The sequence below is a fragment of the Pleurodeles waltl genome, chromosome 5 (assembly GCF_031143425.1).
Source record: "Pleurodeles waltl isolate 20211129_DDA chromosome 5, aPleWal1.hap1.20221129, whole genome shotgun sequence".
Lineage (NCBI taxonomy): Eukaryota > Metazoa > Chordata > Amphibia > Caudata > Salamandridae > Pleurodeles > Pleurodeles waltl.
Window position 1 is genome coordinate 311,186,055 of NC_090444.1, and position 25,741 is coordinate 311,211,795.

The following is a 25,741-nucleotide window of genomic DNA, read 5'->3' on the forward strand; positions in this document are numbered from 1 at the left end:
TCCTCAGGTCCCTCACTGTTGGGCAGTCTACCATTTTGAATGGCATCCAGGGTGTAGAGAGGCAGTTGCAACAAACCAATGCAAACCTGGAGGGCATTCATTCTGGCCAGGCAGCCCAACAGCAAGCTTTTCAGACTCTGGCCTGAACACTGATGTCAGCCATTGTCCCTGTTTCTAGCCTCCCCCCTCCAACTTCCTCCACCCAGATCCAAACCCCTGCACCTCAGCCTATCCCAAGCACACCATCAGACCAGCATGCACACACGTCAACACACAAGGGAAGCTCAGGCAAACATAAGCACCACACATCCCAAAAGCACTCACACAAGCATCATTCACATGCAGACATAGCAACATCCACTGCCTCCACTGTGTCCCCCTCCTCCTCATCTCCCTCCTCCCTCCCTGTCTCGTCTCCATTCACACTTGCATGCACTACATTGTGAGCCACTACCTCCATCACCAGCACACCCACCACCACACCCGGCTCACTTGCACTCACCACCCCCACTACCATTCACACATCCCCTGTGTCCTCTCCCAGTGTGTCTGTGAACCCACCTCCCAAGGTACACAAACGCAGCCACACACACACTCAACAGCCATCCACCTCCCAACAGCCTCCAGCCTATTCACCTTCACCCAAAGTCAGCAAACGTACACCTCCTACAACCACTACCTCTTCCTCCACTCCCAAACCCCCTCCATCTACCCGTCCCAGTGTGCCCCAAAAAGTTTTCCTGTCCAACCTTGAACTGTTTCCCTCATCTCCCCACCCCTTCAGTCACCTAGGGCCCGCCTCTCCAGGTCCCAACCCAGTGCCTCAGCCACAACATCTGCGGGAACAGTGGTGCCAGTAGTAACTGGCTTCTGGAGTGCGCCAGGCAGCAGGGTAGCCAGTGTGGCAAGGAGCCAGAGCACAGACAGTCCCCCACCTCAAAAGCAGAAAACGTTGGCCAGTGCCCGGTGGGAGAGAGGAAAAAAATCTGCCACCCAAGCCACTCCCAGGGGTACAGTTGGGAGTGTGGAGACAGCTGCGCCACCATCCAAGGTGGGGAAGGGGCATAGTAAAACCGGCAAGTCTGGGAAAACCTGCACGGCGGACAAGACCGCAACAAGCACCGCTGCCAAGGACACCACCGCCACCAGCACTGCTGAACAGGACACCTCCGCCACCAGCACCGCTGCCAAGGACACCGCCGCCACCAGCACCGCTGCCAGGGACACTGCCACCACAAGCACCGCTGAACAGGACACCGCCGCCACCAGCACCGCTGAACAGGACACCGCCGCCACCAGCACCTCTGCCAAGGACACCGAAGCCACCAGCACCGATGAACAGGACACCGCCGCAACAGGCACCGCATGCCACTGAGCGCCAAAGATTCCGACACCACTGAGGCCGCCACGAGCAGGATGAAGCACTCTGGCCACCAAGCCCCCTCCAGAACCAGTGGAGATTGACATCCACTACCTCAGTTCTTGGCAGGATGAAGCACTCTGGGCACAAAGCCCCCTCCAGAACCAGTGGAGAGATCCATCCACTACCTCAGTCCTTGGCAGGATGAAGCACTCTGGGCACAAAGCCCCCTCCAGAACCAGTGGAGACTGTTATCCACTTGAGAGACTGTGGCTTTGCACTCCGCAGGACAAAGCAGCGGGCAAACCACCCACTGGAGAGACTTGAGAGACTGTGGCTTTGCACTCCCCAAGATAAATCAATGGGCAAACCACCCACTGGAGAGACTTGAGAGACTGTGGCTGTGCTCTTCCCAGGATAAATCAGTGAGCAAACCACCCATTGGAGAGACTTGAGAGACTGTGGCTTTGCACTCCCCCAGGATAAAGCAGTGGGCAAGCCACCCACTGGAGAGACTTGAGAGACTGTGGTTTTGCACTCCCCAGGATAAAGCAGTGGGCAAACCACCCACTGGAGAGACTTGAGAGACTGTGGCTTTGCACACCCCAGGAGAAAACAGTGGGCAAACCACCCACTGTAGAGACTTGAGAGACTGTGGCTTTGCACTCTCCAGGATACATCAATGGGCATGGACTAGAACCCCTCCGGCGGTATCTCTCATTGGTAACATTTTTATTGTCCCTGTGTCCTGTGCAGCTTTAGCGTGCTTTGGTTCCGAACCTTCGCCTTTCTCTTTATCTCTTTTCTTTGCACATCTGCCTTCCCATTTCTCTAAGGCTCCCCAAAACTGCGCACTTTGCAATATTTCTTTAAGATGAGCTTTCATTCCAGTAGACCTCATGTGATTAAAATCTTTAGAATCAAAGTGTAATCTGTAGCTTCTTTTCAAATGTTTAGTATTCTCAATATCAATGCCGTATTTGTCTGCCAGGTTTGCCAACCTCTGGTGCACCTTGCTCACTTCTTTAGTGATTTTGGGGCACAGATACCTGAATTCTGCTTCTGTGTATGACTCTAATCTGTTCACTCCCATTGTTACTTCCACTAGTTCCGTAGCTTCCACACCCAGTCTTACAAAATGTAAGTATTCATCCCTTTCTGACCTCTCTGTGGTCACCCCAGTAGTTTGTGAAGCGTTCATCTTTTCTAACCACTTATTTAATTGTTGCACGAAAAAACCTTGCAACAAAATGTTTCCTGACTGCATCAATGGTGACTGTGTCGTATCTGTACTGAGTGTCTGTGGGGCTAGCACACTTAGCCCTACTTGTCTCATTGCCTCTAAAGGAGCCCCAAACGGACTGAGGTCTAACAAAGATCTGAGACCTTCTGCTTCTTGTTCTCTCGTGTCCTTATTTGGGGAGTTCCTGTGAACCCTCCTCTTATTGCCTCTTGGGTCCTCACTCCCTGATCACACACGCCAGGCTTACCCTGCGCATACAGCGGTACTGGTGGACCAACAGTAATTGGTAACGATATGGAAGCTGGTGTATGACCTGGTCCCAAACTCTGTGGAGTATTAACTCCCATAACTTGACCCATCATGGGTGCTGTAGGTACTGACTGTGGTTTTGCAGCTGGAGTGTAACCCGGAATTAGCTGTTGCTGCGGCTGAGGCAGCAATTACGGAGTTGGCTCAATCTGCACTAACTTTGATCTCGTATATATCGGATGAGGTGGCACCATCAGACTCATATTTGTCTCTAGTACTGGGATGTCTGGTTAAATCCTCTGTATCTGTGGCGGAGTTTGCAACTCTATCTGCGTGTCTGGTGCAGTGGGTACACTGACACCATTTTGTATCAAAACTGTATCACTTGTCTGCACTGTACTTGTAAATCCCTTACTCTGTGTCGAATCCTTAGGACCCGCACTAGTGCTTGGTGCAGTGTCATTTATAGCATAAGGTGGCGGGCGATCATGTAACAACTGATTAAGAAACTCTTCATCGTCTGAATCATCTTCATCTACCCAAGGTCTCTGAGTGTCCTTTGGCTTGCTAAAGCCCTTGTCTGTCTTCAGGTGGCTTTCTTTCCCTGTGTCTCATCTTCCTGTGTTATTGCCGGAAACAATTTAAGTCCATCAACTATTCCCCTTCTCCACATTCTGCTCTCATTGTCCCATCTAGCCTCAGCTAAAGTCTTCTCTGCCCTTTTTATTCTCCTTTCAAGTTTTTGCTGTCTTTGTCGTATGCCCATTAAATCCCAGACTGCTAATGCCTCATACTGAGCTGGTCTCGGAGGCGGCTTTTGCACACTTAACATCCACCTCAAGTTCTCTAAAATTCTTGTATTGAATGTTCCATGCTCCGGAAACGCTAAACATCCCTCTTTCTCTGTTAACTTGCGCCACTGCTTCATCCAAAGACATGGCGTGACTCCCTTTTCCTCCATTACAATATAAGCTGGAGTACCCTCAGGGGGTGTAGGCTCCCCTTCACTCACCTTAATATATGTATCTCCCCTCCAGGCACTCTTTAAAGCCTTGAAAAACTTCATTTTTGCGTCTTTTATTTTGGTTTAAATCTAATTAGGAAGTGACTTTAATTCCCAGAACACTCTTCGCCCATCTTTCTCAACCTGTTGCCTCTCACGGATGGCTGCCAATCCGTGCGCGACCCCTCTCGGCAACTGACCTATCCCAGCGCGGCACCACCGACGTCACACTCACACACACACTGCAGCTGACAAAGTCTTGCGGCTTGTCCTCCTCACACACAAACTAATGCAATATATCGCAAGCACCTTTAACAACAAAACCCAAATTTGCTGGTTTACTACAGGAAGGGTAAAACAATCGCTTCAGAGCTTTACAGAGATTTCACTTGAAGCCTCAGCCTCTACTCTCTCCTTCTCAGCTCTCGCATTCGCAAGCAGAATTCGACCCGCAAATCCTACTCTCGACTTGTCAATGGTTTGTTCTAGTGCAGTTTAGAACTTGCCAAATCTCCATCGAAGGTTTCACTCACACAATTTGACTCAAACTCGACATGTCAGCCACGCCCGATTGACCTATTAAACCACACAAATTACAACATAAACCCAAATGTCTCCTACACTTGTCAATATACTCTGGAGTCTTAGACCACAACGGGTCTGTACATCACCAACAACAACCACGTGGATAATTTTTAGCACAAAGCGCCACACTCACATGAAGTTCGCCGACTTCCCTACTCTCATACTGCGGAGTACGCCCACTCCTACTAAAACAACATTACCTGACCTAATTCCACACAGACTTCACAAAACACCTGCAATATGCATAAGCTGAGCAAGCGCAAATTCTACACCACACATGCTAAAATGCCGAGAACATACCCAACTCACTTAGGCAGGCTCCTAGATTCCGGGAAAGTCATGGGGAATTTAGAAACACATCATACCTCCAATTTGCATTATCTCGAAAAACAATTTAAACAATAATCCTCCGTCCGAGGGCCCCAAAGGGCCTAAACCAGAACTGTTAATGCGTCCCTTTATGACTAACTTACTCACTTTGAGACTCGTTTTAGGCCAATGAATCTTTTGACCCTGATTGAAGACACCTTAGGACGAGATAGCCAATCAACATGTCAATCAATACGTCAATAATGTCATCAATATTTATTACGACAATGCAATTCACCTTAGTCAATGACATTTAATAAGACTCAGAAACCACCATGACCTTTCAGTCATGAATAACCACACCAGTTTAGTATGATTTTTGAGATATTTATTCCTTATTGATTACAATTCTACTAGTAAGTTTATTAGTCTCAAAACCAAGAAACACATTAGCATAGTCACAATATGGCAACTCTGATAAGATTTCATCAAAGCAAGAATCACAAACATCAGAATATAACACGACGTCAGCATAGGTTATCTTTAGCAGAATATCATCATAAGGTTATTCAACAAAGCATAGATTTAGTCATTTGTCTATTTCCGTCAGTTTAGTGAACCCCTCACCTAACCTCGAATTAGCATGTTGGGCTTCATGCAAAACAATTTAGTAACACCAATTTGGAAAACATCTAACTATGGTCTCTGTCAAAAGAAGCAGTTGGTACCTAGAAAGGAAAAGCAAACAGACAATCACAATTTCATTGTCATATAGTTACCTTCCGGTTTGGGTCACCACTCAGACTCGGTCTTCGTCCTCAGGACATCAGTTGGTTCGCCATCAGCCAGGAACTCAGCAACCGGGTAAAAGGGGCACTTCCCTCATAAGGAGGTAAAGTGTAAACGGGCAATTCTAAGGACAAGGATGGTTCTAAGTAAAATTAGCAAGTCACTAAGCAAAGTAACAAAGTGTCTGGATCATAGCAAATTGCATCACCATCTCCCCTAACTCTCTCCTATCCCTCCTGTTCTCTAGTCCTCGGTCTAATTTACTTCCTGGTGTCAAGGGTTTTTATCCCCTTTTCGTTGTACATTCCCCTAAAATGTAATTGGACAAGGGGTTGCACCCCACTATCTTTAACCAATTATCTTCATATTAGCTCATCTAATTTGTCACCCCATAACAGTTCTCACGTATTTTATTGGTCCTTATGATTGACATCTTTAGCGGGTGGAATGTCTGGTATGATTTCATAGTCGTGTGGTCCTTTGCACATCTTGGGTCAATAGCTCCATTGTCTGTACCGGTTCAGGCGACCTTGTACCTACGAGTGGTCTACAGTGTTACATTCAGCTAAAATGTTTCTACAAGCAAGTCGAATTTCATGAGAATGGATCTACTACAGTTACATTCAGCTTCTAGTTTGGAGAAAACAAGAGTTCATGTCCTTCAGCAAGTCAGCACACTGCACGTTAGAAAAACACATTTAATATGAGAGTCAGGCAGCTAGGCCTCAACTCATGCTAACTAAAGCCTAATGGTTCATTAGCAAAACTTTAGCATATAGATTTTCAATATTAATGCACAATCACAATTTGAATAAACATTTCATAATTATTAGTCAGTTTCATTAGTCCCCGTATATGTTGGCGGCCACTTCCCGTGGGCACATTTCAAGCGCACGTTATAGCAAAATACATTAATACATTTTCTATGCAGCATTATTACATACGTTTAAAAACATTTCATGTTAATATAGATTATATAAGCTACGCTCTCTCATCCTTATCCCTCATCTTGAAAACAGGTACAATCACCACAACAGACCTCAATATTGTCCAGAAACAAATCCGGGGCATCCCATCAGGGCCCAGAGCCTTGTTATGTGATAAAGCACAAAAGCTTTGAGTTACCTCCTATAATGTAAACACCACACTAGCCCTCCTCATCGCCGGTGCCACCCTGTCCACACCCCCTTGAATGACCCCAAAGTTATAGACCTCGTTAAAGTGGTAGAGCCATTGTTGCTCTGAGATATGGTACCATATTGCCAGACTGTTAACCCTGACGAAGAAGGGCTTGTTGAATGCCCTAAAAAAAAAGAGAGCTATCTCTAAGCTCACAAACCTGTTCTAGCTCCTCCCAGGCAGCTTCCCTCAGTGTGGATTTGTGGGTGGCTAGGGCCTTTTATATAACAACTGAGAAGAGGTCACCAGATTCCCATCTATGGGAACAGCCAGTGAAGGCTCCTTGAGCAGTCCTTATTGAACCACTTGGGACCCTATGCAACCTATTTTGGCACCGGAACCAACAGTAATTCTAAGGCTTTAAGGGTGATGACTGTGAATGCTCCTAAAATGTCCCTCCCCAGGGCACTAGAATCCAGACAAAAGGAAAGCTCCTGCTCACAGCTAGAAAAAGGGGAAAAGCAAAGGGTCCACCTATGACCATTTGAGTCTCCTATCTTGATCAATCAAGGAAAGGCCCGCCATTCTACACCCGTGCCCTGTCTATAATAACTACATTAATGCCTAGAGATAAGGATTGTGGCCACTGAAAGGACTATGGATGAAATAAAAGTAAGAAATGTAGAAGAAGAAGGGGGCTGAAAGACAGATGAAATCTGTGATGGACCTGCATCCGCTCCTTATAAATGTTGGTAAAATTTGAGAATTAGGGGAATTAACCAACTTCTCCAAAGTAAAAACAAGTTTGTGAGTGTCTAGTATAGGAGTGTACTCTGGATCTTCCCCTGTGTGAACCGGATGGAGCACTTCAATCAACATACATTTGGACATAGTTGCGACAGCTAATAGGAAACAATCACACAGATGACAACTGAAATCACCAACGAGCATTATCAACTCCTTTCCAGAGCCAAGCTCCAACAGGGAATCAATTGCCAAACATAAGCGATGGAGACTAGAAACCCCGCCTGGCCCAACCTTTGCATTGTAGAAGTTGACCAATACTATTGGAGTGCAACCTGGAACAGCCCTCCCATCATATCTGCCCTCCAATCCAAATCCTTAATATGCCAATATATTTCCACTGCCAAAAAAGTGACCAGGCCCCTGCTGGCCCTTCCTGCCACCGAAGGCAATGTGGGGAAAAAATAAGTCTTATACACTTTTAAAAAGAAGGAATTTTTCACATCGCAAGTTTCCTGAAGACAAACAATCTGATATGATTTTACAAATTGCACCCAAGTAGGGTTGTTAAACTTGGAAGAAAACCCTCAAAATTCTATGATAACAACTTCGGGTCATTCAAATTGCCAACTAAGATAACATCTGGCAAAGAAGAAAGCCCAGAGGGTAGCTGATGTAAATGAGTGGAACTCAGTCAGTCGTACGACGCAGGATTACTAAAAAGAGAAAAAGAGAAAATCTGTTCAAAAGGCACAGACGGGGGCTGCATAGGAGGTGAGCACAAGCTGCTATTAGGAACCCGTTTGTGAGCGACCTGGCTTTCCCCAGGACTGCAGACCATCTGAGACTTAAAGAAGAAACCCAGTGGGAGTTGTAGGATGTTTGTAGGATTAGAAGACACAGAGGAACTCAGGATAGCCAGGATACATGCAGCAATGGTAGGTTGATTGAAATTTGCCACCACACAATCACCCGACCCTATCCAGGCACAACAAATTAACCCTTCAGACCATATTGATTATTTCAGAAATCTCCAATCCAACACTACCATGCCGACAAAATCAATGCACCACTTTATTTTTTGGTTCATCAAAGGGTTTCAGTACAAGGTTGTTCCGTGGCAGAAGATTCCCCAGAAGCACCACCTACAGTGTTGCTTCCTGGGGCAAACTAAGCACCACTTCAGATTTAAATAACAGCGCAGGTGCTACTGCAGAGGAGCAAGACACACCCCCAGGAACAACTTTACCCTGGGTAACCAGTGCAACACCCTTGGAACACCTAGTAGACTGAAGGACACTCGCTGGCACTACAAGTAGCCTCGGAAGGCACACTGGCACCGCCAGAAGAGACAAGAACAGAGTGGTTATATAACACAGATGAGGTGTGCAGCCCAGACTGCAGAGCTGCTACTTGGCTTATGTGGTCCAAGATTGACATCACTCAGGTTTCAATTTGAGCTAACCTGGACAGTGTAGGATTGATTTGGCCTCTAATGCAGCCTTATGCTCAGACAAAAGAACATCTATCAAAGGATCAGACTGTGAAAGATAGTGAAACTGCGAATCAGTTTGAGCCACCATGTTAACCAAGGTGTCCTTTTGGTTTGGAGCTGTGGCCTGTCTCCTCTGCTTACATTGAGGGCTAACAATGAGGCTAGGTGGCATAAGCTCCTGAACATGACTCTCTGCCCCGCCTGCGAAACGGGGTCATGGACTCAGAGGTGCCACCCTGATCACCTCTCAACCCAGTACCATCACATATACCACCAACCTTCCCCATCCACCCCACCTCCCCTCGGAAAGTCAAGGTGACAAGAGGAATTGGGAGAGAGAAGAGGAAGGCTATCCATAGTTAGAGACAGCCTTCTTTCACCCAACTTGATCTCCTTCGAGACCACCCCCGCAGCATGGTTTAAAAATCCCTTAATGATGGAGACTCAAGGAACAGAATTAGGTGTCAATAACTTGGAAGTAGGCACTTTTCTCTTCCCCATAATCTCTAAAACTCTGGCCACCCAACACCCTACTAACAGCTAAGTACCCACAGGCCCCAAATGAAAAAAGAAAAAAACAACTGTTGGGCTCGATAATCAGCAGTAACGGCGCCAAGGAAAAAGCACCTATGCCATCCTTACATGGTAGCTGAAATTTTGCTCGAAATGGCAGCTGACATAATTGGAAATTACTGCGGAGAGCTCTGACAACTGTAGCCAGAAACAGATCGGAGCAGTCTTCGCAACAAGGTGGAACACATCTGCAAAAACCTGGTCCACTGCAAAAAGAAGAATCACTTGGCCAGACCAAAGGGACACCTGGTAAAAGGCCAAAGGGGAGTCACCTCATCCTGCCTATTCCTGGGCTTAGAACGGGCCTGCCCTTGGCCTGGGTTTTGCAGAGGCACGTGCCATGCTGCAGGATTGCAGAACACGTTTAGGCAAGATGATAGGAGGCCCCACCCCCTTCGAGCAAGAAGCTGCACCTGCACCTCCTGGCATGTTGTCAGATGAGGCTGTGAGTCCCTTGATGGTCCAGAGAGATAGTATACTCCTGAAAGAGCTTCCAAATTGTTCTGTGTTGGGTGATTGCAAAACACTTTTAGGCGAGATGATACCAGAAAAAAATAAGTTCCCCTATATTTCAAAGACACTTTTCCTGTGTGTCTCTCACCTCAGTGTCTTTAAACTACCACTCAGCCAGAGCACAGTGGTGCTCCTGGCAGACAAAACATTTTCTAATATTTATGAGTGATTTAAATACAGATAGCAATCGACGTATGACATTTATCTTTCATGCCATTGCTTTATATTCTGCTTCATGTACTTTATAGGAAAGTTTAACAGATCAGTTGGATAAAACCAATTATACCAATGCCATTTTAGGATCACTGTACAGACACTATGGCCTGAATGATGGTGAAAAAACTAATATCTGGGACCATGCAAAAAAGGGAAATTTGCTACAGTACCCCCAACCCTTCACACTGTAAGTTATTGTTCATAGTACGCTGCTGGTCTTGTACAGTTTTTCACTGCCTTTCACATGGTTTGTGATTTTGAAATACCCCATAAATACATAAATACATCCAGGATATTATGTAAGTAGCAGAGCGCTCTCATGATTTTCACATCATACGATACTGGGCTTGAATTTGAGAATAGAGGTAACAGAATCTACAGCAATTCTGGAGGTGTCATTATTCGCGCCTCTAAGGACACCTCTATCCTTGTGGATAATGGATAGCCACAGCAGAAACTCCTCCAACTCCGATATCTAGGCCAACAATGTATGGAGCTTATCCTAGAAGAGATAGTCTAGAGATATGATCACTAGTGATGTCTGGCAGAGCTACCTCCTTGAAAGACTGCCTTGTACAAGTTACCAGGCTTTCACATAAATGCTACTCCAAAAGAAAAGACTTCCAACCTCTTTAGGAATCTTGACATAATGGACACTGTCAGTGTAACCCACTTTCGAGGTGCATTTTCAGTGTCAGCTTTACTACTGATAATTCAAGTGTGCATTTGTTCCTCTAGAACTAGTGCCATGCAGAGGTTTGTTAGGTTTCTTTCTACACAGATTCAACTGATTTGCTCTTCCAATGGTACAATGCTCCAAATATAATGGAATTTCCAGTGCCACTGTACATACAGAAAAAAAAGTATGCCACAATGATGGATAGAAATTCAAGACGTCTAACACTAAATGAAGCTCACTGTTTGAAGTTTTTATTTCTCAGTATGAGTTGAGCTTTCTGCATATGTTAATACCTGATCAAGTAATTCATGCAGTGCAATCTTTGCATAAATATAGAAGCCATGCATGTATACTATCATAGTGGAGTAATGGTCTTTTGAATTTCTACTTCGGTATCTTAAAACGTTTAAAGAGAAATGTGTCTTACAACTGTATTTCGGTATCAGAGAGCTCAGTTGTTCACATTTCAGGATCAGAGTACCACTCTGTTAGAAATGGGGTCTTTGGTTGGTCGTCAGGTTACCCCCTGTCCATGCAAGGACCCTCACTCTAGTCAGGGTAAGTCATACACAATCCAAATTATCCTGGGCCCACCCTCTGGTAGCTTGGCACTGAGCAGTCAGGCTTAACTTAGAAGGCAATGTGTGAAGTATTTGTGCAATAAATCATTCAATAACACCATATAGCACCACAAAAATACACCACACAGTGTTTAGAAAAATATATAATATTTATAAGATGCAGGTCAAAATGATTAAAATGCAATAAGTATATGTTCAGATATCACTGCAAAAATGATATAAGGTGTCTCGAGTCTTTTTAAAGCAAACAAAGTCTCTTTCAAGCACAAAGTACCTGGTTCACGTACAAAATCTCTGCAAACAAGTGCAGAGGAGGAGATGCGTGGAAACAAAGCGGTGTGCCTTGATTTCTCGGGCTGCACACAGCGATGCGTCCTTTAGATTTCATGCAGGGATGGCTGGGCGTCAATTTCTGGTGCTCGATTGTGGATACTCTTTGTGTTGCAGGATTTTCGGATGCCCTGGGGACAATGCATGGATTTCCTGCCCTGGCAGGAGGAAGTCACAGGAGCAGCGTCCATTCTGTGGGTGTTGCATCGAATTTTCTACCGCAGGGCAGGTGCTGCATCGATTCCTCTCTGGAAGTCGGGTTGCATCGTTCTGACTCGGCTGTGCGTCGAGCCGGTGGGCCATGTGTTGAATTTCTGGTTGCTACGCTGACGCTGCATCAATCTTCTCAATGTGAAGTCAGGCTGCGTCATTTTGGTTTGGCGCACAGTGAAATCTTCACGCGGTGCAGGCTGTGCGTTGTATCTGGCAGGCTGTGCATCAAATTTCACTACACAAGGAGTCCTTCTTGTGGAGATGAAGTCTTTTTGGTCCTGAGACTTCAGGGAACAGGAGGCAAACTCTATCCAAGCCCTTGGGGAGCACTTCTTCACCACAGCCAGAGAGCAGCAAGGCAGCAGGGCAAAAGCAAGGCAGCAGTCCTTCATAGAAAGCAGACAGGTGAGTCCTTTGAGCAGCCAGGCAGGTCTTCTTGGCAGGATGCAGGTTCTGGTTCAAGTTCTCTTCTCCAAGAAGTGACTGAGTTGGTAGGGGCAGAGGCCCTGTTTAAATACCCAAATGTGCCTTTTAAGTGGGGGAGACTTCAAAGAGTGGCTTAGCAGTGCACAAGGTCCCATTTCAGCTCAATCCTGTCTGCCAGAGTCCCAGTAGGGGGTGTGGCAGTCCTTTGTGTGAGGGCAGGCTACAGTCCTTTGACATACAAGTATCAGGCCCTCCACCCTCCCAGCCCAAGAAGACCCATTCAAAATGCAGATGTATGCAAGTGAGGCTGAGTATCCTGTGTTTGGGCTGTGTCTGAGTGAATGCACAAGGGAATATCAACTAAACTGAGCCATAAGTGGATTGTAAGACACAGAAGGATTTAAGTGCAGAGAACTGCTCACTTTCTAAAAGTAGCATTTCTAAAATAGTAATAATAAATCCAACTTCACCAGTCAGCAGGATTTTGTATCACCATTCTGGCCATACTAAATATGACCTTCCTTATCCTTTCATATCAGCAGCTACCACGCAAACAATGTATGATGGCAGACCCAATGCTAGCCTATGAAGAGAGCAGGCCTCACAGCAGTGTAAAAACAAATTTAGGAGTTTTACACTACCAGGACATGTAAACTACACAGGTACGGTACATGTCCTGCCTTTTGCCTACACAGCACCCTGCCCTATGGGTTATGAAGGGCATGCCTTAGGGGTGACTTATATGTAGAAAAAGGGGAGTTTTAAGCTTGGCAAGTACCTTTGAATGCCAAGTCGAATTGGCAGTGAAACTGCACACACAGGCCTTGCAATGGCAGGCCTGAGGCAAAGTTAAGGGGGTACTTAAGAACGTGACACAATCAGTGCTGCAGGGCAGCTGGTAGCATTTAATCTACAGGCCCTGGGCACATATAGTGCACTTTACTAGGGACTTATAAGTAAATTAAATAGTCCAAATGGGCATGATCCAATGTTACCATGTTTAAAGGGAGAGAGCATATGCCCTTTAGCACTGGTTAGCAGTGGTCAAGTGTGCAGAGTCTTAAAACCAGCAAAAACAGTATCTAAAAAGTGTAGGGAGGCAGGTAAAAAGTTAGGGGTGACCACCATAAGACTGTCAGGTCTAACACTCTAAAAAACTATAGTATTTTATACAAGCAGCTAGGGACAAAACTTCCAGTATCAACATTACTGCACATTTACCCAAATACATGTGAGTTTGATTTAACCTGCAGGGTGCCTTGGACGAGGTGACCTCGTCCAAGGCACCGGTTCCCGGGTGCGTTGGATGAGGTGACCTCGTCCCACACCCGGGAACCTGTGCTCTCCCCCCACCCCCCCAAGGCAGGGCTGGAAGGGGATGCCCTTCCCCTTCCACCCCCGACACCCCCCCGCGATGTCAGTGCGTGATCGCGCTCTGACGTCACAGGGCCTCCTGCCATCGCGCTGGAAGAAGAGAAGAAAGAGAAATGCTTTGCATTTCTCTTTCGATCACGTGGGGAAGGCCCAGAGAGGCTTCAAAGGGAAGGAAATCTATTTCCTTCCCTTTGAAGTCTCTCTGAGCGTTTCAAAAGCCGGATTGCTTGCAATCCGGCTTTTGAAACGCACACTAGACACCAGGGATTTCTTTTTTTTTAAATTGCCATAAGGGAGCGACCCCTTGGGCAAGGGTCGCTCCCAATGGGGGGCATTTTTTTGGAAGGCCTTTTCTGCCCCCCATGGGAGCATATCGGCCTATTATTAGGCCGATCTGCCCCCAGGGGGTGCAGAAACCTCTTGGCACCAGGGATATTTTTTTTTTTTTTTTTTTTTTTAGGTGGGGAGCGACTCCTTAGGCAAGGGTCGCTCCCCTAAGGGGCAAATTATATTTAGGCCAATTCTGCCCCCCTTGGGGGCAGATTGGCCTATTTTGATGAGGCCAATCTGCCCCCAAGGGGGACAGAAACCACTAGACGCCAGGGAGTTTTTTTTTTTTTTTATGTGAATTTCACGCAAGGGGAGCGACCCCTTAGGCAAGGGTCGCTCCCCTGGGGGGAAAATTTATTTTAGGCCATTTCAGCCTATTTTGATTAGGCCGATCTGCCCCCAAGGGGGGCAGAAACCACTAGGCACCGGGGATTTATTTATTTTTTTGTTTTACAGACAAGGGTCGCTCCCCTGGAGGGGAAAACTTTGGGGGCATATCAGCCAATTTTTGCTTCGGCAATCTGCCCCCAAGGGGGGCAGAAACCACTAGGCACCGTGGATTTTTTTTTTTTGCACCAATGTCATGCAGGGGGAGCAACCCCGTAGGCAAGGGTCGCTCCCAGGGGGGGGTTTGGGGGGAGAGCAAATTTATTTTAGGCCATTTCTGCCCCCACGGGGGCCTATATTTTTTATTTTTTTTGTTTTTTTAGAGATGGGGAGCGACCCATTAGGCAAGGGTTGCTCCCCCGGCGGGGCAAATTGTATTTAGACCATTTGGGGGCAGATTGGCAGATTTTAGGTCAATCTGACCCCAAGGGGGCAGAAACCACTAGGCACCGGGGATTTTTTTTGGGGCGCCAATGTCACGCAAGGGGAGCGACCGCGATCGCTCCCGGGGGGGGGGATTGGGGGGCAAATTTATTTTGGGCCATTTCTGCCCCCCCTGGGGCCAGCTGAGCTAGAGGCCAAAATCCACAGGTAGGCACTTTGCAAAAAACACCTCTGTTTTCTGTGAAAAAATGTAATGTGTCCACGTTGTGTTTTGGGCCATTTCTTTTCGTGGGCGCTAGGCCTACCCACACTAGTGAGGTACCATTTTTATCGGGAGACTTGGGGGAACGCTGGGTGGAAGGAAATTTGTGGCTCCTCTCAGATTCCAGAACTTTCTGTCACCGAAATGAGAGGAAAAAGTGTTTTTTGGGCCAAATTTTTATGTTTGCAAAGGATTCTGGGTAACAGAACCTGGTCAGAGCCCCACAAGTCACCCCATCTTCGATTCCCTTGGGTTTCCAGTTTTCAAAAATGTGCTGGTTTGCTAGGTTTCCCCAGGTGCCGGCTGAGCTAGAGGCCAAAATCCACAGGTAGGCACTTTTTTCTATGAAAATATGTGATGTGTCCACTTTGTGTTTTGGGCCATTTCCTTTCTTGGGTGCTAGGCCTACCCACTCAAGTGAGGTACAATTTTTATCAGGAGACTTGGGGGAACGCTGGGTGGAAGGAAATTTGTGGCTCCTCTCAGATTCCACAACTTTCTGTCACCGAAATGAGTGGAAAACATGTTTTTTTAGCCAACTTATGAAGTTTGCAAAGGATTCTTGGTAACAGAACCTGGTCAGAGCCCCACAAGTCACCCCATCTTGGCTTTCCCTAGGTCTCTAGTTTTAAAAAATGCACAGGTTTGGTAGGTTTCCCTAGTTGCCGGCTGAGCTAGAGGCCAAAATCTACAGGTAGGCACTTTGCAAAAAGCACCTCTGTTTTCTGTCAAAAATTGTGATGTGTCCACGTTGTGTTTTGGGGAATTTCCTGTTGCCAGCGCTAGGCCTACCCACACAAGTGAGGTATCATTTTTATCAGAAGACTTGGGGAAACGCTGGGTGGAAGGAAATTTGTGGCTCCTCTCAGATTCCAGAACTTTCTGTCACCGAAATGTGAGGAAAACGTGTTTTTTTAGCCAAATTCTGAGGTTTGCCAAGGATTCTGGGTAACAGAACCTGGTCAGAGCCCCACAAGTCACCCCATCTTGGATTCCCCTAGGTCTCTGGTTTTAAAAAATGCACAGATTTGGTAGGTTTCCCTAGGTGCCGGCTGAGCTAGAGACCAAAATCTACAGTAGGCACTTTGCAAAAAACACCTCTGTTTTCTTTCAAAAAATTTGATGTGTCCACGTTGTGTTTTGGGGCATTTCCTGTCGTGGGCACTAGGCCTACCCACACAAGTGAGGTATCAATTTTATCGGGAGACCTGGGGGAACATAGAATAGCAAAACAAGTGTTATTGCCCCTTGTCTTTCCCTACATTTTTTCCTTCCAAATATAAGAGAGTGTGTAAAAAAGACGTCTATTTGAGAAATGCCCTGTAATTCACATGCTAGTATGGTCACCCCGGAATTCAGAGATGTGCAAATAACCACTGCTCCTCAACACCTTATCTTGTGCCCATTTTGGAAATACAAAGGTTTTCTTGATAGCTATTTTTCACTCTTTATATTTCATCAAATGAATTGTTGTATACCCGGTATAGAATGAAAACGCACTGCAGGGTGCAGCTCATTTATTGGCTCTGGGTACCTAGGGTTCTTGATGAACCTACAAGCCCTATATATCCCCGCAACCAGAAGAGTCTATCACACGTAACGGTATATTGCTTTAAAAAATCTGACATTGCAGGAAAAAGTTACAGAGAAAAACGTAGAGAGTTTTTTCACCTCAATTTCAATATTTTTCTTTTTCAGTTGTTATTTTCTGTAGGAAACCCTTGTAGGATCTACACAAATGACCCCTTTTTGCTGAATTCAGAATTTTGTCTACTTTTCAGAAATGTTTAGGTTTCTGGGATCCAGCATTGGTTTCATGCCCATTTCTGTCCCTGACTGGAAGGAGGCTGAAAGCACATAAAATCGCAAAAATGGGGTATGTCCCAGTAAAATGCCAAATTTGTGTTAAAGAATTGGGTTTTCTGATTCAAGTCTGCCTGTTCCTGAAAGCTAGGAAGCTGGTGATTTTAGCACCGCAAACCCTTTGTTGATGCCATTTTCAGGGAAAAAACCACAAGCCTTCTTCTGCAGCCACTTTTTCCCATTTAAAAAAAAAAAAAATGTCACTGTATTTTGGCTAATTTCTTGGCTTCCTTCAGGGGAACCTACAAAGTCTGGGTACCTCTAGAATCCCTAGGATGTTGGAAAAAAAGGACGCAAATTTGGCTTGACTAGCTTATGTGGACAAAAAGTTATGAGGGCCTAAGTGCGAACTGCCCCAAATAGCCAAAAAAAGGCCTGGCACAGGAGGGGGAAAAGGCCTGGCAGCGAAGGGGTTAAGGCAGCTTTTGGTGGTAGAAATCATTCACGGATTTGCAATAAGTACCTTATACGGTTACATCTGTATCAACATCATGAATGTGTGGTAAGCCCATACACCACAATGTTCTCACACTGCACTGCATTAAAAGTGCAATCATCACACAATCAGAGCAAAACACATAATAAATATGGCACTGCACAATGAGGAATTTTTACATGGCCCTATCGCCACCAGAGTGTCACTATTTGTGACGATCCAGTAGCACTGTGCATTGTGCCATATTTACAAGGCGGCTCTAAGCAATTTTTTGTAGCTTATCACCACCTTTTAAATATGGCACCCTCCAATGCATTTTTCTCTTGTGTAGGAGCGTGCAATGGTTGTTGATTTGGGTATTCACTGCAACACCCATTGCGTTTGAAACTGCCTCAGTTTTTAAAGAATTGGTAAATCTGTGGCAGCGTCAAAAACTAATGCCGCCCCGGGGTGGCGTTAGCATGGCTCAACGAGGAGAAATACTTTTATTTCTCCTCGATATTGCATTTTCTACGTATGCTGCATTCTGCAGCACACCTAGGAAGAGCAAAAAGCCATGAAGGTGACCCTTTCTGCACATAAACAATCAATCAATCAATCAATAATTATGATTTGCTACTTCTATGTCTGCTGCAGAATGCAGCAGACATAGAAGTGCCAAATTGCCATTGCAGATTGTTTATAAGCAGGAAGGGACACCTTTCTGCACATAAACGATCATTCCCTTTAATGTAGACACCGTTACACTATGGGGCAAGGATGCCTGTATTGGCGCTGACAGCTAAATTTAGCACCAAGACGAGGGGAAAGACAGGTGCGCCGTATTTGTGTAAATACAGAGCATTCCTGTATTTCGGAAGTGACGCAGCATGATGGTGCCATTTTCGGCGCAGCACTGCGCCACTTCTGTGTAAATAGGCGCCAAGATTTTTCTGTCAAAGCAATGTAGCGTTGTAAAATTCCATTTTGCATTTCGCAAATCTGGATACATTTGGGTTAAAGTGTTTTGGTGCGACCCAAGCATGCGCGCACATATTGCTTTTTTGCTTGTTTGAAGTAATCGATTTTGCATTGGCAAATGTTGCATAAATAGCCACTTGGGATACTTTGTTATTAATAGGAGCCCCCAAGCATTGTTGATTAGACAATATGCTGGTCTAAGTGCCTTTTTTGAGGACTTCATGAGCCCTTTCGAAAATACTTAAACATTGGTACATTCTTCTTAAGCAACACAGCTGTGATACTATGAGTTAATTTAAAACTTTACTTATCCATCTCTTTGGAAGACAATAGACACGGGATTGTTGAATGTGGAAGCCAGCAGCATATGTTTAATTAAAAAACAGACTTTTTGCACAATAAATCTTATACATTTTCCATCTAAGAGACAAAAATAGTCGCACTAAAACTACCTATGACACAAAAAATAACTTATGACTTGCAAATTTTCTTTGCAGCCAGCTGTACACATCATGCATTTAATATCCTAGAAAAATTGATTTGAACACCATATGCTAATCTGTCAAAATATACTTTATGAACTGGTGAGCACTGATAAGGAGTACATTTTCATCTGTTTTTATAGCTATCATTCAAGGTGTAAAATGTATGCGGTAATCGTTGGGTAAAAAATGACCTTCAAATACTAAACATCCAGAATATATTCAAAGCTATATTAAAAGATTTCGTTGGCTGATATAATCATTTAATACCATTCACTGTCAAGCAACTCGGTAAGGAAGAATCTGTGTTTTTTTCGCATTTAGAAATACGACAGTGTTAAAGTACTCAGTTATAGATATGCAGCAGGAGTAGGCATTGTGCAAAAACGGTTGCGCTCGGCACTAGCTGCAGCAACAACCCAGTGCGCAGAATTTGCCATTGCAGCGTAGCACCTGAATATTATGAGCACCAATGACATGGCAAGAGGTATTGTGAGGCCTTTTCAAAAGTACAAGGTTTTCGCTGCAAATTCTTACCAATACTGTCAACCACAGCTGAAAAGCTGCCTTAGGGAAGAGGGGAAGGGATCTCTCAATAAATATTAATGAAAATATTGCACAATATCGTGAAATTTTAAACAACACAATGGGCCCTAATCACAAACCACATTTTGTAGTATGGCACCACAATCGTATTACAAATGTATTCACAAACCTACCTATGTAGTTTTTGCTTTCTCATCTCCTATTTGTTTGTGCAGAGATTCCCACCCCAACTGCAGAATTTCCCCCTAATGCAAGTATACAACTAAGTAGTAAATACAGAAGGGGTCGAGGCCAGAAAACGTAAAATACTACTAAGGCTAAACCGAATTGGGAAGAACAAAGGGCCCCAGAAAACATTCTCATTTACTCCAGCTCAGAGCTGAATTCGAGCACCAAACAAGACCAAAAAGTAGCACTGCAACATTATCCAAAAGAAGTCAGTGGAGCTAGTCATAAAACACCCATAAATAAAATAACGTTAAACTAATTAAATCATTTAAAATAAGTGAAATATTTAAAATAGTTAAAACTAGAAATAATCACACTTTAATGTTACAAAGCATATACAAATTATACACATTTATTATTTAATTATAAAATAATTCAATAATGATTTTAATTCAAAAATCAACATAACACATTGTATTAAATAAATACAATTAACTTACATTTAAAAGAATGTATACATCACTGCTAATAATTATTCAATCATAATAATACATTAGCTTTAATTATTTTGTATTTAAAATTGAGGAAACAAATAATTTAATTTACTATATTTCAAATTATTAAATTTTTAATTCAGAATTTAGTAAATAGTACTGTGCATTTTTTTTAGTTCTACTTTGATAATAAATATATAACATTAATTCAGTAATATTTGGCATATAAACATATTTACAAACTTTTCCTACGTTTAATAAACTTTTCCCTATAGTTTACTATAAAGAGACTCTGCACAGTAAATTACAGGGAAAATAATATAGGCTAAAATAGAGTCTGTATTATTGCTTCAATAGACAGCTCATCCTATATTGAGAGATTTGCAGATACAGTATATTGGGTATTCTCACTTTTCTTTTTGTGGGTAAAGTGGGCGAGGCAGAGAGTGAGCCAGGCTGTTCACAAAGCACAGGAGAATGGAATATTTGCATACCCACTGTTCGTTGCACAATAGGGGCATGATTTAGAGATTGGCAGACATGGCACTCTGCCACATTTGGTCTCTGTCAAACCTTTGGCCCATCTGCTGAATTATAAGTCAGGTGAATCATCAGGTTTCCTGCGACGGTTCCCCTGTTAGTTTTGGCCTTGGAAATCTACACCAGTGGCCTGAAAGAATGGAAGATATCGGTGTAAGAACATTACACCACCCATCCTATTCAGAGAAGATGGTCTGAAGTTCTTTTTTTCTGTTCAAGACTGCCAGAGAAAACTAAACAGTCGCCAAACACACAAAAATACTATTGCGTCCTAGACGTGTCATTTCCCCATATCCGGTTGCCTTAATTTAAATTTGGGAAGCGCACTTGTGAAACATGTGTCACCTGTCACATGTGCTTGGCAACGCTACTGATAACAGTCAGATTGATGAAACAAAAAGGACCATAACTGAATATTAATGGGCTATCACTTCGAAACTATTGTTTAATGAATCGCAGTATTTTCGGTGCTCCAATATCATAATTAGTAGCTGTCTGGATTGAAGGTCTCCAATCTATAATACACTTGGATGATAGCAGGGTGTGTAACATTGTTTTAGCACCTCGAACAGTATTTGTCAGTTGGACATGCATGGTGTTAAAGACGTTTGCTACCAAGACTGTTTGTAGATGTGCAACTGTTCTATGCTACAGCTACAAATTCGGTATTTATATGGTTGGAAAAAATACTAATGACACCCACACTGCGCAAGAACTCCCAGGGTCATTAGTAATTTGTTTAATTTAAACATGGAGGCCGGTCATTATACTTTCAGTGCCTTCACAGGAGCTGCTTAGGAAGGGTTCCTCAGAACACACAGAGAACACTGCTGTGCCAACTGTGATCTGTAAATATGACATGTGGTAGTCAGTGTGGATGGTATATCCTCTGGCACACTGACTAACTATCGGTTGCCCACCAATCTTTTGATCCGTCCTTAATCCTCTTCAGTTTCCATTCACACAAGGGTAACATCTATTTGCTATATACACTTCAATAGCTGCATTTGACATAACCTTTTGGTGCGTTAGTGTCCCATTGGCTGTAGAAAGAAATAGGATAAGACAATCATAGCCGCTGTCCTCCAATGCAAAAATACACATTGGTGCTATTTTTGGCACTTGCAGCATTAGCACAGATATTTGTCCACCATGAAGAGCTAATGTTTCAAGAGTCGAACAATTGATATCCAGTTACCAAATGAGACTGGTCATGAGTGTTTCAACCAGAGTAAGCCTTGAGCCAGTCATACTGTAATTGTTTTTATATGCAAGAATTTAACTTCAGTTGTTTTTGTGTGTTAAGCCCCCCACATCCTTAAAGCATTTGGTGTGGTTTTTATGTAAGGGTTGTGGCTAAATAGTTCAAGTTGGGCACTGCACGCCAATTGATGGAAATAGATTAAAGGGTGGTAGCATGTGTTTTTAAAATTGTGGTTGACAATATGGACCATTGGGATCAAATGCTGGTGGGGGGGGGGGAAGAAAATCGATGTTTGTATACTATCTCTGAGGATGGAAGTAATCCAATCAAATTCTGTTTCTACTGATAACTGATAGTCAGGGAAGAAAATGGAATGGGTGACAGTGCTGAATGTCCCTGAGAGGTTTAAAAGAATCAGGTAGCCAACATTGCTAGAATCAATATACATCCTCAAAATGTCCCATATTTGGATATTAACTGTTTTATTATTGTGATGACATCAAAGGCCCGCCTAGGCCTTGCCTGTGCTACTACAATGATTTTACACTGTATGCAAGTGTTGCTACTGATTAGACACCAAAATGTTCTGTAATATTAATAGCAATCATTTATTTCCAATATTTAGGAACAATTCCTTCCATAGAAAATGTGTTGATTACACTCCCCCAGTCCCAATGCCCATGTGTCAGTGCCAGTGTCAGTGCCCATTATCAGGATCACACTTCCATTCTCATTGACCCCTTGCCCCACATCAGCTATATCATTGCAGTGTCCCTGTCCAAGTGTCAGTGTCTGATACTTAGTTGCACAGCTAGTGAACTCACATTAGTTTCCTCATCCACTTGTCAGCCTCTCCAGTGTGGTGTCCCAGTTTCAGTTTCCCCATGTCAGTGTTGCCATGGGATTGTCAGTATCCTCGAGTCAAAGCTCCCATTTCAGTGGCCACTGTTCTAATTTTTAGATGTTGTGTTTTTTGTATAACACTAATCACACCCTCATGTGCTTGAAAGGATGTGGCGGGGCACAAAGGGAAGCAGGGAAGAAATGAGAAATCAACCGTTCCAAAGTGCTGACATTTACGATAAACGACACGTTAGGGTGATAGAGGAAAATGCATTGGGGGATGTACAGTTTAGGAGTGGAAAAATAAAGAAAAGAACTACAATAACATTTGCTGCTTAAAAAAATAAATAAAATTGGGGTGGATTTAAGAAAAGTGTCGCTGCACCCAGTGCTGTGCCACTTTCCTTGTGCCCCTTTGCACCCCACTACTGCCACCATGTGTGCGCTGTATTTGAAATACGGTGCACTATGGCACAGGGCACAGGGCAATAGCATCAGAATTTGTGATGCTATTGATGTATTTGGCACTAACCCTGAACAGTACATGGGGCCCATTATAAATAATGGTGTGCCCCCTTAAAAAACAGTGAAAACAATTATGCAAAGAAATCGCCATTTTTTCGGCTACCATAATGGAGGAACGCCCCCCCCCTTGCATACATTATGCCTGGCACAAACATAATGAGACACAAGGGGTTAAAAGTGCCACAATTCATGCATTGCACCACTTTGTAAATATGAAGCGTCGTTTTTTTCAATAATATTGCCACATTAGTGTGAAATAAATCCCACTAATGTGGTGATATTATGGCACAAGGGGCTTTTAAATCTGTCTCTGAGGGGCTGATTTACAAGCCCCTTGCACTGCTAGTTCATCACTTTTTATATGGGAAAAAGTGACGCATCGGTAGCGCAAAGGGCTTGTAATGCTATCTGTATTTAACCTTCGACTCCATCTTGACCACTGACTCCATTTTGTGCTTAGCTTAGCTTCAGATGCCATTACATTGGTGACGCAGGTATTTTTCCACGGGAAGCTTGTTTTCTACATTGAACATGTTTTTGCTCTTCTCAGCAGAGCAGGGAATATATTGCGGGGGATGCAGAGGATATAAGAGTGTACGAGGATGAGAATGTTTTCAGTCTCAGGAAAGCACATTGGAGCCTGGCCTTGTTGTTTTACGTGTTTTGGACACAGACCTTATATAGACATCGCTTGTATTTCATAACTTACTTGAAGGGAGGGGGAAGATTACCAGAACCTTCCTCTTGAGTTGGTTTCAGGTATATAAGGAGGGAAAGCTTGGCGCTGAGGCAGGAGAAACAAATTTTGAAGGGGGAGGCACTGCTCAGAACCAATTCCCATTGGGGAATGTTTCTCCTGTCTCTTCTCTTCAGGGTTCCACAGCTTGACGCTGGCAAGGATGATGTTGGATTCGAGCCCCATGGTGATGCATTTTAATTCTTAATTATCTAGCTTTGTTGTGTGCATACATAAATACATTTATATATATATATATATATATATACATATATATATATATATATATATATATTAATTGCATACATAATCATTGTTGATGTATTGCACTTTTTGGGCTTATTTAACTGCTGTGACTTTTTTGGTATCTACACGTGTGTTACTGTAGAAAAGCACCTCCAGCACGGCGGACACCTTAATAATGCTAGCGGTATTGTGATGCAGGAGACCACCAGAAAAAGCTGGCGGTCTTGTATCCTGGCAACAGAAATAAGCATTCCTGTCACCAGGATACACTCGCACACACTTCCACATACCTGCACTTATGCACTCACACACTCCTACACACAAACAAGCACACCCCCACTAACCCACGCAAATGTGACATACACACCCATTCACACTGACATAGATACACAAACACCACTTACATGCACGCGTTCTCCCCTCTCCCCCTCCAGCTCGTACCCACATTCACACCCCCCTCCCCTTTTCCCCCACCTGCATGCATCCATTCACGCCACCCTCCCCCTCTGCACCGCATAGACCCATTCACTTCCCCTCTTCCGCACCACACACAACCCGCACCCAATCCATCCACATTCACCAACATACACACACCCACCTCCCCCGCATTCAGAACCCTCACACATGCACTCACACATGCAATCCCCCTAACCCTCACCCCCCTCCCCTGTCAGACGATCACTTACCTCGTCTGTCGAGGAGGTCGTCCGGGAGGGGACAGGTCCTGGTGCTTCCATCATCAGCAGCGCCCCATTATCAGGACACCACTAAACCGTACAATATGCCGTGCAGCGCCCTTTTGGTGTTGCGGTGCCGGTGGTGGAACCGCCTCTTCCCCTCTGAGTGCACAACTGCTGTCAGATTTCCAGATGATTTTGGGAAGAACTCTGACGGCAGTCGTAATGCAGTGGTCTTAAGGCCACCAGCACTGGCAGTATTTCGGCACCCGTGCCTTTGGCAGTTTTGTAAAAAGACCACCAAAGTCGTAATGAGGGCCTATGTGTCTGTTGAGGGGCATTTAGGAACCAAAGATGAAAGGCTTGTTTTTTGTCACAGGACTGATTACCACTGCAAAAAGGATTTTTTGATGTATCAATCCCAAATTGTGATTCATTAACATGTTACTGAATTGCAATTTATGTTTAGGACGTAATACCGATTTTGAATTTGGAAGGGGCGCGTTTAGGACATCCCTTACAATTACCGGATTGCAGTGGTTTGTGTTAATGTTTTCGACTAAATCCGGGTGGCAAAATAATAATATTTTACCACCAATTCAAACCTAGTCATAACTCATGCTCAAGTGGAAAGGGGTCCAGGCAGAAAGTTAAAAATATATATTTTTTAAGAGCACACAATGGTCACACAGACAATAATATTTTACCATCAACTCAAAACCAGTGGTAACCCATGCACAAATAGGAAGGAGCCCTGACTGGACTCCTTCTCCTTTGTGAATGTTAAAAAATTAATTGTTTTTTTTGTTTGTTTTTTTTAACATCATCCCCTTTTCCTTTATGTAAAAAGGGGCTCC